Consider the following 12,842-nt stretch of genomic DNA (forward strand, 5'->3'; position numbering starts at 1 on the left):
AACGGTCACTACCACAGTGCGTTTTGAACCCAGAAGCATTAGCTGGAATGGAATGGAATGGAATGGAATGGAATGGAATGGACTTTATTTGTCATTGCTACAGTACAGGTACCAAACAACGAAATTTAGGAGGGGTGGCTCCCCTGGTGTTAGGAAAGGAAAAAGAAAACACATTTTAGAAAAAGCATAGATGCATAAAATCACAAGAAGGTAAGGAGCTGGTTTACATCAATAAAGGCTATGTACACAATCCACTGTACTATACTGCACAGATAGTCAACTAGGGTTGTCATATTGCACAAAGAGTCTTTTTTCACATTATTTTAAAGTGTCACAGTTTGCAGGCTTGAAAATGTACATGTTTGTGCCTCAGCACTAGCTGCCATACAATCCGTCCGGACTGTCCTGGGCCCAGAACTTAGGCCTTTTCTGTGTTCAGGGCCTTGACGGCCCTGTGGTAGAAGCAGTCCTTCAGTCTGTTTGTCTTAGCGGCCGGGGTCCTGTACCTCCTGTTCGAGGGCAGCTTGACAAAGTGTACGTGCCCAGGGTGGGTCGGGTCCTTGGAGATCTTGGAGGCCCTCCTGAGACAGCGTGTGTTGTACAGCTCCTCCGGAGAGGGGAGGGGGGCGCCGGTGATCTTCTGTGCTGTTCTCACGACTCTCTGTAGCTCGTTTCTCTCCGCTGTTGTGCAGCTGTAGAACCAGTTGGAGATGCCGAAGGTGAGGATGCTCTCCACTGCGCCGTGGTAGAAGGCCACCAGTATCTCCTGCTTGTTGTGTTGTTTCCTGAGGCATCTCAGGGTGTATAGCCGCTGTTGTGCCCTCTTGATGGTGCCTTTAGTGTTGTCCTTCCAGGCCAGGTCATCCCGCATGTTGTGTCCCAGGAATCGGAGGGTTGAGACTCTCTCCACGCTCTCTCCGTCGATGAGCAGGGGCTGGATCTCGGACTTTTTCCTCCTGAAGTCTACGATGAATTCCTGGGTCTTTGACTTGTTTAGCAGCAGGTTGTTAACCTTGCACAGCTTGCTCAGTTGCTCTACCTCATCCCTGTACGCCGACTCGTCCCCCCCCCGAGATACATCCCACCACGGTGGTGTCGTCTGCAAACTTTACGATGTAGTTGCTGGGGTGGACGGGGGTGAAGTCGTGGGTGTAGAGGTTGTAGAGCTGAGGGGTTTTGTAACTCACTGAAGGGATCTTTCAATACTGACCAGCTGGGCTTCTTACACAGGCTTGCTGGGCTTCTTACACGGCTATTTACCAACAAAATGTATACATAAAGACAAAATGTTGATCACAAAGTATTTTACGTTTATTTTGTAACGCCTGAGCTTATTTTTTTGTAATATTATCTTCAACGTTCATCTCTTTTCATATTTTAGGAAGATGAATCCAACTATGCGGTTCCCAGTGAATCTGGAGAAGCTGTGTACCTGGTGAATGTCTCTGTGGGCATGTGCACCTGTCCAGTTGGCAACAATGGGGCTCTCTGCAAGCACCAGCATGCGGTAATGCAGGCCTTCAACGTGCAAGGCAGCCACTCCTTTCCAGTGATGTCATCCACTGCAAGGAAGTGCTTTTATGAGATTGCCACAGGTATAGTACTTGGCTTGCTTGTCCATTCGCCTGATATATTATACACACAGTCTCTCAAAAATGAACAGTATTGCTTACTTCATGACTCTGTGTACCTCTGTCAAAAAGGAAAGCTCAACGTACCAGACAACTGGTTTAAAGGTTTGGAGTTTGAGAGGGAGGAAGACTTTGAGGAAACTCAACTCAATGCAAGTGAGTATTTTTCAGCAGGACATTATCACATTCAAGGCCACCTCAGGCCAGCTGATTAAACTGAACAGTGGGCCCACTTACAGTATGATATACTTACGTCATACATACTGTATGTGTACCTATTGGAAAAATGCATAAAACACCATGCTTGCATTAACATACTGATATTAACACTGTATTCTTGCGAAATAGGCACCCGAGAGCAAACTGGCCCCGCACCTGGAGAAGCCCCCGCACCTGGAGAAGCCCCCGCACCTGGAGAAGCGTCAGCCAATCAGCATCTCGGAGATCGCCTCAAAATGATGTTTGACGGACTGATGGACAAGCTGAGACGGGATGACACGTTCCAAGCCCCCATCCAATCGCTCGTCTCTTCTTACGAAAAGTTTACTACAGACAGTGGGCTGATCTCAGCGCTGTCCACTTTCGGTAAGACAAGGGGTGCTGCAGCCAAGCGTATCAAAATGAGACCAAGAAAAGGCTTGCAAACAAGCACGCAGATTGGAGTCCAGCCTACAGCTGTGGCTCGTCGGAAGACACCACTTGGGGGCAGACGGGCACTGATCACCGGGCGGCCTCCTAAAAGAGTCCGGAGGGAGCATGACTATGGGAAAGTGAAAGAGGGGAGCGGTGCACTGCCCAAAAGATCTGCACCACACTCCCTCTCTCAGTGTGTGTCTGATGGTGTGTCCCTGGGTGGCCAACACAGCAGAAAATGAACACACTCCCCTGAAGTTGCGTCAACACACACTGTAGCTGTCCTGTTGGTTTTTTGTTTAAATGTGTATGCTCCGCTACTCATTCATTATAAATGAATATAAATCACAATTCAGATCGTAATCTCACCTATGCCCGCTCACTGCCATGATCTCCCTCACCTCGATTCCCGCATCGGACAGTTTCTGTATGTCTAATTAACATCGGACAGTTTCTGTATGTCTAATTAACATCGGACAGTTTCTGTATGTCTAATTAACGGTCATTTAATAGAACACCTGTGTGGCGGAGCGATACACATAGTTAAAGGTCCAAGTGCTGTTATACTGTATATCGGAATGCCTCTTGTCCTAGGAGGGAATTGTTCACAGAGGGTGGAATTCTACATCTGCGTGTGCCGTGTTAGGATTCCACCCATAATTGTTCTTCCAGAGCCTACATCCCACTGTCCACACTTGGCGTGCTGTTATTAAGTGGGCATGGCCAGCTCGCTTCGTACTCGGTAGTGTTGGACATTGGGACCTAGACTCTATAGCCTTTCATAAAGGGGTGTGCATTACTGAAATGTGTTGATGTGGAAAGCTTCGACTGGCTGGCCTAGAGGTTGTTCCTAAGTACTGGTCTGGTTTCGGCGAACTTTACCTTTAACCCCCCAACCCAATACTAACCTAAACCTGTAGGAGGTCACAATGCAACGCACCCTTAGATCAGTTCTTGGAACAACTTGGACCTATTCAGTGGGGACGCCAAACAAAGTTACGTTCAGATAGAAATGTGCTGTCTAGAACAGACACTATGCTCTGTCGGTCGTGCAGAATAGGGAAGCGTGTTCTCTCCGTACACTACAGTTCTATCGCTCCACTGAATAGGCAGGGTTCGAGTGTGTGTGTGTGTGTGTGTGTGGGGGGGGTGTTAGATGCCCCCATAACAGATCAGGGCCCTGCCACTAGAATTTAAGTATCAATGAGGGTCCCCCTCTAAAAAGTCAGAATCAACCAAGTTGTGTGTGTGTGTGTGGGGGGGGGGGGGGGGGGGGGTGAGTTGAACCCTGTGAATAGGCCCCTGTTATACACACATTCATCTGCTTCTTCTCCTCCTCCTGGTGTTCCATCTCTCTAGAGCCAACACTATTATACTGTTTCCTGATACCTACTGTATATAATTATTTGTTTAAAAAAAGAAGTAATAAATGGCTAATCTATATACTTAACATTTAGGTGTTGGTATGATACATGTGGTTCACATTGTAAAAGGAATAAAATAAACAATTGAATTGCAATCGATGTATTGTAGTGACCGCTCGCTAGCAAGCAGAGTATTCGTAATTCACGGCGTTCCAGCCTTGTATAAAGCACTGTTGATATGTTTGTGTTTACTCAATCACCCAGGATGCTTAGCGGGTGATATGACGGGATATAAGTGGGACAGAGAGGAATGAAAGTTTGTTGTTGTCAGTACGCATGCAGAGAGTGAGAATAAAGCACATGATTGTTTTTCTACCGGCAAACCGACTACATCGTCCTGTTATTGCCGTCACTCCTACATTGGTGACCCTGATATTCTCTCGAACGTTTTCGGAGATCATTGAACATGACAACAAACGCAGTTTCACTCAAGCTGCCCGTTTTTTGGGAACAAAATGCCATTGCATGGTTTGCACAAGCTGAAGCTCAATTCGCCCTCAGGGATATTACCGTGGATAATACCAAATACTACTACGTGGTAGCAGCTCTAACCAATTCAACGGCAGCGAGAGTGGTGAGTCTTATTGAAAACCCACCGGCACAGCACAAATATGTTACCTTGAAGGCGCACCTCATCGATACTTTTTGTCTGTCTGAATCTGAACGTGCACGCCAGCTCCTCTCTCTCCCTGGGCTCGGTGACACAAAACCCTCTGAACTGATGGACCACATGCTAGCTCTGCTGGGCGACCATCAGCCGTGTTTTCTTTTTAAAGAGCTTTTTCTGCAACAGTTACCAGACCAGGTTCGTTTTTCAATGGCTAATTCCATCAAAACAGACTTTCGTCAGCTAGCCAAGGAAGCGGATATATTTTTCTCAGCTGGGAAGAAGTGTTTTACAGCCACCATGGATGAGTTTGGGTTCCAACCACTGTCCATCTCCGCTACTGCTGTGGCCCGACGGGTGAGGCCGTCGGGGTTGTGCTTTTACCATATGAAATTCGGGGACAAAGCTAAGAAGTGCCTGCCACCATGCAACTTCAGTGTGTCGGGAAACGCACAGGCCGCCACTCATTAGCAGCTGTGGGTGCCGGCCATTCTGCAGGCTTGCTGTACGTCACTGACTCCCTCTCCGGCCGCCGTTTTCTGTGTGACACAGGTGCCCAGGTGAGCGTGCTGCCTGTATCGGCAATAGACATTAAAACAGCGAAACGAGGACCCTCCCTTGAGGCTGCCAATGGCAGTGCTATCGCTACCTTCGGCAAGCGCACTGTGGGTTTGTGTTTTGCTGACCAGCGTTTTACCTGGAGTTTTGTGTTGGCCAAAGTGTCTACTCCCCTCTTAGGCGCTGACTTTCTCTGCGCTAACAGCCTCCTGGTGGACGTGGGGAACCGCCGACTCGTCAACGCTGAGACATTCGGCTCCTTGTCATGTGAGCGCAGTGACGCAGCCACAATGAAGCTGTCCAGTGCTGTCTCGCCGGCTGACAATTTCTCTCCTCTTCTATTGGAGTTCTCAGACATCACAACACCTACCTTCTCGGCTGCTACCACCAAACACGGCGTCATGCATTACATCTCCACGGAAGGCCCACCAGTGCATGCCAGGGCCCGTCGCCTCGACCCACACAAGCTCACCATCGCGAAAGAGGAGTTTGCAGCCATGGAGGCACTTGGCATCATTCGCCGTTCTGACAGTCCTTGGGCCTCGCCTCTCCATCTCGTTCCCAAGTCCAACGGAGGCTGGCGTCCGTGCGGCGACTACCGGCGTCTAAATGATGTCACCACACCTGACCGTTACCCCGTTCCACACATTCAAGACTTTTCGGCCCATCTAGCGGGCGCGTCTATTTTTTCTAAAGTGGATTTGGTACGGGGATACCACCAGGTGCCAGTTAGCCCTCAGGACGTCCCCAAGACAGCGGTTATAACACCATTCGGACTTTTTGAGTTTTTGAGGATGCCGTTTGGCCTCAAGAATGCTGCCCAGACCTTTCAGAGGTTGATGGACGCCATGCTGGGCAACCTCCCTTTTGTGTTTGTCTACCTAGACGATATCCTGGTAGCTAGCACGTCCAAGGCAGAGCACCTATCCCACCTCCGTCTCCTCTTCAGTCGCCTCCGGGAACATGGATTAATCATCAACCCAGCAAAGTGCCAGTTTGGACTGCCTGCCATGGATTTCCTCGGCCACCACATCACTACTGCTGGGGCGGTCCCGCTGCCATCAAAGGTGGACGCTGTGCTGCAGCTCCCACGCCCTACCAGCATTAGAGCTTTACAGGAGTTCCTGGGGATGGTGAATTTCTACCATCGATTCATCCCCCAGGCTGCCCACCTAATGCGACCCCTGTATGGGGCTCTCAAGGACAAGACCCCTAAGCACATCATCGCATGGTCCGACGAAATGTCAAAGGCATTCTCAGACACCAAGGAAGCCCTCGCGAGCGCGACCATGCTGACTCACCCTGTGCCTGAAGCTTCCGTGGCCTTGACAACTGATGCCTCAGATTATGCCGTTGGAGGCGTTTACGAACAGCTGGTCAAGGGGGTTTGGCAACCCCTGGCATTTTTCAGCCGACAACTCCGCTCCAGTGAGCAAAAATACAGCACCTTTGACCGAGAGCTCCTCGCTCTGTACTTGGCAGTCAGGCACTTCCGGTTCCTGCTGGAGGCTCGTCCATTCACAGTTTTTGTGGACCACAAACCCTTGATTTTTGCCATGGCTAAGGTGTCGGAGCCGTGGTCTGCCAGGCAGCAGCGTCATCTGGCTTATATCTCCGAGTTCACTACAGACATTCGGCATGTGGCGGGGAAGGACAACCCCGTAGCTGACTGCCTCTCTCGTGCCACTATCGGGGCTGTCCACCTCGGCATCGACTACGCCCATATGGCTGCGGATCAGGTTTCGGACCCAGACATCCAGGCATGCAGGACTAAAGTTTCTGGCCTCCAGTTGGCGGACATCCCCTTCAGTGACGACGGCACAACGCTGCTTTGTGACGTGTCCATGGAGCAGCCGCGCCCCGTGGTTCCACATGCATGGAGACGGCAAGTTTTCGAGTCCATACATGGCCTCTCACACCCAGGCAGGAAACCTTCGCAGCGCCTGATTGCGGCGAAATTCGTCTGGCCCAGGATGAAGGTTGACATTGGTGGGTGGGTCAGGACCTGCGTGCCATGCCAACGTGCGAAGGTCCATCGTCATGTTAAGGCCCCGCTGGAGCGGTTCACGGTCCCGGAAAGACGCTTCGACCACGTCAACATTGATCTGGTGGGTCCCCTTCCCGCCTCCAGGGGGTACACTCACCTTCTGACGATGGTGGACAGGACCACCCGTTGGCCAGAGGCCGTCCCACTGACGGAGACTACCACAGCTGAGGTGGCCCGCGCATTCATCGGCACCTGGGTCTCCCGGTTTGGGGTCCCCTCAGACCTTTCCTCTGATCGGGGGGCCCAGTTCACTTCTGGCTTATGGACTTCCATTACTCAGCAGCTGGGTGTCTCCCTCCACCGCACTACGGCTTACCACCCACAGGCCAATGGCCTGTGTGAACGTTTTCACCGGTCCATGAAGGCTGCCCTTAAAGCCGATCTCCGGGGCGACGGCTGGGTCGACAGGCTTCCTTGGGTGATGCTGGGACTCCGTACTGCACCTAAGGAGGACCTCCTTTCGTCCTCTGCTGAGCTGGTGTACGGCCAACCCCTCCGGGTTCCGGGGGATTTCCTCCCCTGTGCTACGGTCCCCTGGTCAGCACCAGAACAGCGAAGTGCGCTGCTGGACAAAGCCAAGTCCTTCCGGCCGATCCCTACCTCATGCCACGGCGTTCCTAAGGTACGTGTCCCGCCTGATCTGAAGGCAGCGGGGTATGTCTTTATCCGCCAAGACGCCCATCGAGCCCCTCTGCAACCGCCCTATGATGGTCCCTACCGGGTCGTGGAGACAGGCGACAAATCCTTTATTATCGACATGGGGGGTAGTAAGGAACGCATCTCGGTGGATCGCCTTAAGCCAGCTCATCTGGACTTGGACCGTCCCATCGAGGTGGCCCACCCGCCCCGCCGCGGTCGCCCCCCTGTTAAAACAGTCCCGACCCTAGCTCCTGCAGACCCCCTGCCCTGCCGTCCGAGGCCGGCCAAACGTCCGCCTGTTGTTTTTCCCCTGCCTCGGTCTCCTGTGCCTGCTCAAGGGCGCCAGAGTCGCTTTGGGCGAGTGATCAGAGTCCCTGACCGTTTTTTGGGGCCGGTTCTTGTGAATTCTGGGGGGACGTGTGTAGTGACCGCTCGCTAGCAAGCAGAGTATTCGTAATTCACGGCGTTCCAGCCTTGTATAAAGCACTGTTGATATGTTTGTGTTTACTCAATCACCCAGGATGCTTAGCGGGTGATATGACGGGATATAAGTGGGACAGAGAGGAATGAAAGTTTGTTGTTGTCAGTACGCATGCAGAGAGTGAGAATAAAGCACATGATTGTTTTTCTACCGGCAAACCGACTACATCGTCCTGTTATTGCCGTCACTCCTACAGTATTATGTTTAATTAAAGACAAAAACAGACTTTTACATTTGGGTGTTCTTTTTCTACGTTGTGTGAAGATCGGCTTGAATATAATCTAAGAGAGTTCAAGTTTAAACAACTCCTAAAGTTCTGAAATGTTCCTGAAATGTACTGCTCCTTTGATACTGTATTTCCCCTGTGTGGTTGCTTATGCAGTAATATGGTTTGTGATAGCTGGTTAATATCAGAATAAAACGTGCAGACTGCAGAATGAGTGTTTCTGGTTTATTTTATGAAGCTGTGTATTTTTACACTGTGTTGCCCAGTCAATAAACATGTTTCCTTATGACTTCTAACTTCTCTGGGCGTGCTTTTCAACCCGTTCACACGCCGCATGCTAGCGTTTACGTTAGCCCAAGCTATAGCTTATAGCAAGGAGTCTGGCTTTAGATGGTAGACTCGCCAGCCAATGAGGGGGCAATGAGGGAGTGCTTCGCCAACCAATCAGGTAGCGTTATTGCCAGCCAATGAGGGGGCAATGAGGGAGTGCTTCGCCAACCAATCAGGTAGCGGTATAGCCCTGCCACCCCCTACCATCCTGGGTTTCGGATCCTGGGTTTCGGGCGGGCCGCGAATTTGCGAAACCTAGGATGGTAGGGGGAGGCAGGGCAATACCGCTACCTGATTGGTTGGCGAAGCACTCCCTCATTGGCTGGCGAGTCTCTCGTGCCCTGCCTCCCCTTACCATCCTAGGTTTCGCAAATTCGCGGGCTGGCCAGACCTCCACACACAGCTTCGTGCCGCTGGAGAATGGTTTGGTTTTGGTTTTGTTTTAGCTCGAGAGAGTTTTTGCAGGGTGAAAGCTCTGTAGAAGAAAGTAAGCAAGTTGAAACGTTAGCAAATGTAATTACTGTGTTCTGACAGAGAAAGTTGGTTCAAATTAGTCGTTATTATTGTGATTAGAAAGTGTCTGATTATAGTTTCATGGTGTGAATAATAGTGTCAAAGAACTAGCAAGCTAGCTAGCTCAGAGGTGATTAGATGAGCTAGTCTGCTGCACACTTGCCAGCTAAAGAGCTAACTGGAGGCACTTTATTATTTTACTTAAAGTAGATATACTATCTTTCTTATTCTGCTAGAGTTGGGCTTTATGGTAATACCATAATGGCATATACAGTACATGGACAGTGGATTGAAGCATTGGAACAAACCCTCACTCATTGGAAATGTCTGTTTTTTGTAGTTGGACATACGATTTTCTTACAGGTGAGAGAGTAAGTAACGACAGCATCTGACTGCATTGCCCACAGCAACCCAATATTCAATTAGAATGATGTTATGATTTGATATGAATTCAATGTATACCTCTTATTAAATTATAAATACTCTGGTTGTTATATTTGCCTTTTGGTTGACAGCAAAAGAGGGAGAGAGGAGGATAGAGAGGGAGAGAATGAGAGAGAGCAGGATGGTGTCGGCACACCAGAGAGAGAGAGAGCAAGAACCAGGTGAGAAAGTGGACAGGTAGTCAAGACCACATAAGTAAGTAGCCTTGAGAACCGATGGTTCTCGAGCCTAATGGCCCATAGGGAAGGAGCCTATCTCCTGTTTCTGTAGCGTGAGGCAGCTTGATGTACAAGTACAGTCCATGCCACCCCCCCCAAGGCAGCAAACACCGGTGTAGATGCATACTGTATGCATAAGTGAGTGTGGTGGTGCTTATGGGGTGTCGCTACGCGCTACGGGACAGGTGTCGCTCTGACTGGGAGGGCAAAATCACAGTATACCCACTAGAAAAAACTAGACTACACCACTGGTTTCTACCCTTTAAAGAGAATGGCGTTGTCACCCATCTAACCATTGGTTACACTAACAAAGGCACTACTTACTCACAAAACAACAAATAACTGTTTGCTATCCTAAGTAAACAACGCAGAATACAACACACTAAAAGTTACCCAAGAACACAGCAGAAGGTCTGTCTGCAGACGACTGTGCCATAAATAGTGAACTGATGTTGAGATCAATGTCTGAAATTCAGTTGTCTTCTTCGTCATTGTCATCTTCAGATTCAGAGTTCATTAATTGCCCACTGTCGATATTTCTACCGGCTTCTGAAGTTCTGTTGATAGCATTATTGAGAACGTCAGCATCCATTTTGTAAACTTCCACACGCACATGGCTACTTAATTAAATACAGCTGGGGTGTGGGTGTGGCTACACACACTGCCACACTAATACCCCCCACCTGACTTTGCTAACTAACTGTAGGTATTTAGTGAATGTAAAACTGTTGCACATCTCAGTGTGGTATGGCGACTGGTACGGCAACTGTACCTATTGAAGCGTTGAGAGAAAAAGACAGCCAAGAATGTACATCAAACTTAATGACTTTTATTTGCCTGTATTTTAATCACATGCAATGCTTTGGTCCAACATTAAAATTGATGCAAGAAAAAGAAAAAAAGACTGTAACTAGTGTCGTGTTTCGTAAGTAAACGCGTGAGACAACTGTAAACTATATACCACGTACTTTATTAACCATCCAGTTCCACCATTCATTCCACTCTGCCCGCTTTCCCACTGCGCATGCTCTCCCCTGTATCCCCAACCCATTCCCATTGGTCTACAGCATAAGCGTCACACCATATATTAACATAACACCACATCTCCCCTTTCTAGAGACAAAGGGTAGACTGCCTTTGCCTCGTCAGACCTTAGAGGATTATTCTGCCTCTTTTGTTGTAAAGGTCTGTCCCTGTGTAAATCCCGAACATACGTTACTATAGCGGTTTGATCCATAAATCTCAAAACTAACAGGGCTACTAAAAGTGCTCAAACTAGACCCCATCCAACGTAACATGGAATAACTTTTCCTTAAATACAACAGTAACATTACCCATATACTCCTTTTTTTTTTTTTTTTTTTTTTTTAGGGTAAACACTTATACAAACACTTGTCCACATTTCTCAGTTACATGTCAAACCTCCTAGGTTTAACCACTGCTCTCCCCCCCCTTGTTCTGAGCGTGGGAGTCTCTGCAGGTGGGGCCTGTGTTCCGACTGCAGGTGACATGGGAGCCTGCCCAGGGGTCGGGTCTGGGGCCGGCTCCGGGGCTTGTTGCTGCGGCGGGGAGCCCCTGTCTTGTGTAGGTGTGTGTAGGGGTATCAGATGCTGTCGGTTGCGTCTCACCACCCCCTGGGGCAGGCCCACCAGGTAGGACCTCGGAGTAGAGTGGTTTCGGAGCACAGTTCCCGACGTCTTAGCATCCGTGACCCATACCTGCTCTCCCAAAGACAGGTCACAGAGGGGTCTTGCACGGTGTCGCCGGTTGTAGTTTACCGCATCCGACCTCCCTTTCACCTCCTCTTTCTGCGCGAACGCGTCGCTGTCCGGCAGTGTAGGGACCAGTCGAGAGGGCAGCACTGGCACCGTGGTGCGCAGACGTCGGCCCATGAGGAGCTGGGCCGGGCTGTACCCACTCTGAAGGGGTGTGGCTCGGTAGGCGAGTAGAGCCAGGTAGGGGTCGCTCGCTTTTTTCAGGAGGTTTTTCATAGTCTGGACTGCCCTTTCTGCTTCACCATTACTCTGTGGAAACCTTGGGCTGCTGGTGATGTGTCTGAACCCGTACGCAGCAGCAAAGGAGGTGAAGGCTTGACCAGAAAACTGAGGCCCATTATCTGACATCAGGACCTCCGGGATGCCATGGCGGGCAAACATGGACTTCAGATGTACAATAATGTCAGTGGACCTGGTGTGAGACAATTGGGCAATCTCAACATACCTGGAGAAGTAATCGACGACGAGTAGGTATGTGTCTTTTCCCAGGACGAACAGGTCGGCCCCCAACTTCTGCCATGGTCTTTCAGGGCACTCTGACGGCATGAGAGGTTCTCTGGGATTCTGTCGCTCCTGAATGCATGCCCTGCAATTGAGCACCATTTCATTTACCTGTTGGCTGAGTCCAGGCCACCACACAGACTGGCGGGCACGCTCCTTGCACTTCACAACACCTTGGTGTCCTTCGTGTAGTCTGGCCAGCACGTCGTTCCTCATTACTGAAGGTATCACCAGTCGTGTGCCTTTCAGCAGTAGACCGTCTTCCACTGTGAGCGTAGCTTGCTCCCGCCAGTAGCTCTTCAGCACAGGTTCCTGGCTTGCGTGGTCAGGCCATCCCTCTGTGCACAGCATCATAACACGTGAGCAGACACTGTCAGCATTTAGCTCCTTCCTCAGGTTTTCCATATATGAGGCACCAACGGGTAGATTGTCCATTACACAGTCCACATATATATTGGTGCTCTCCATTAGCTCCTCTTCTGATGTAGACCTGGATCTTGTCACTGGGGAGCGCGACAGCGTGTCTGCTGTCCAGAGTGATTTTCCTGGCACGTGCACGATAGAATATGAGTAGCGCATCAACCGCATCCTGAAACGCTGGATTCTTGGCGGCAGAAGATCCAGGGCTTGGCCTCCCAGTAAGCTGAGAAGGGGTTTATGGTCGGTCTCCAGGCAGAAGTGTTTTCCTATGAGGAAATCCTGGAACCGTTCGCAGGCCCATGTGAGGCCCAGGGCCTCCTTCTCGATCTGTGCGTATCGTTGTTCTGTGGGAGTGAGGGACCGAGACGCGTAAGCCACAGGCTTCCATTCAACCC

This window comes from Nansenia antarctica (assembly GCF_963989245.1).
Source record: "Nansenia antarctica genome assembly, chromosome: 2".
Taxonomy (NCBI): domain Eukaryota; kingdom Metazoa; phylum Chordata; class Actinopteri; order Argentiniformes; family Microstomatidae; genus Nansenia; species Nansenia antarctica.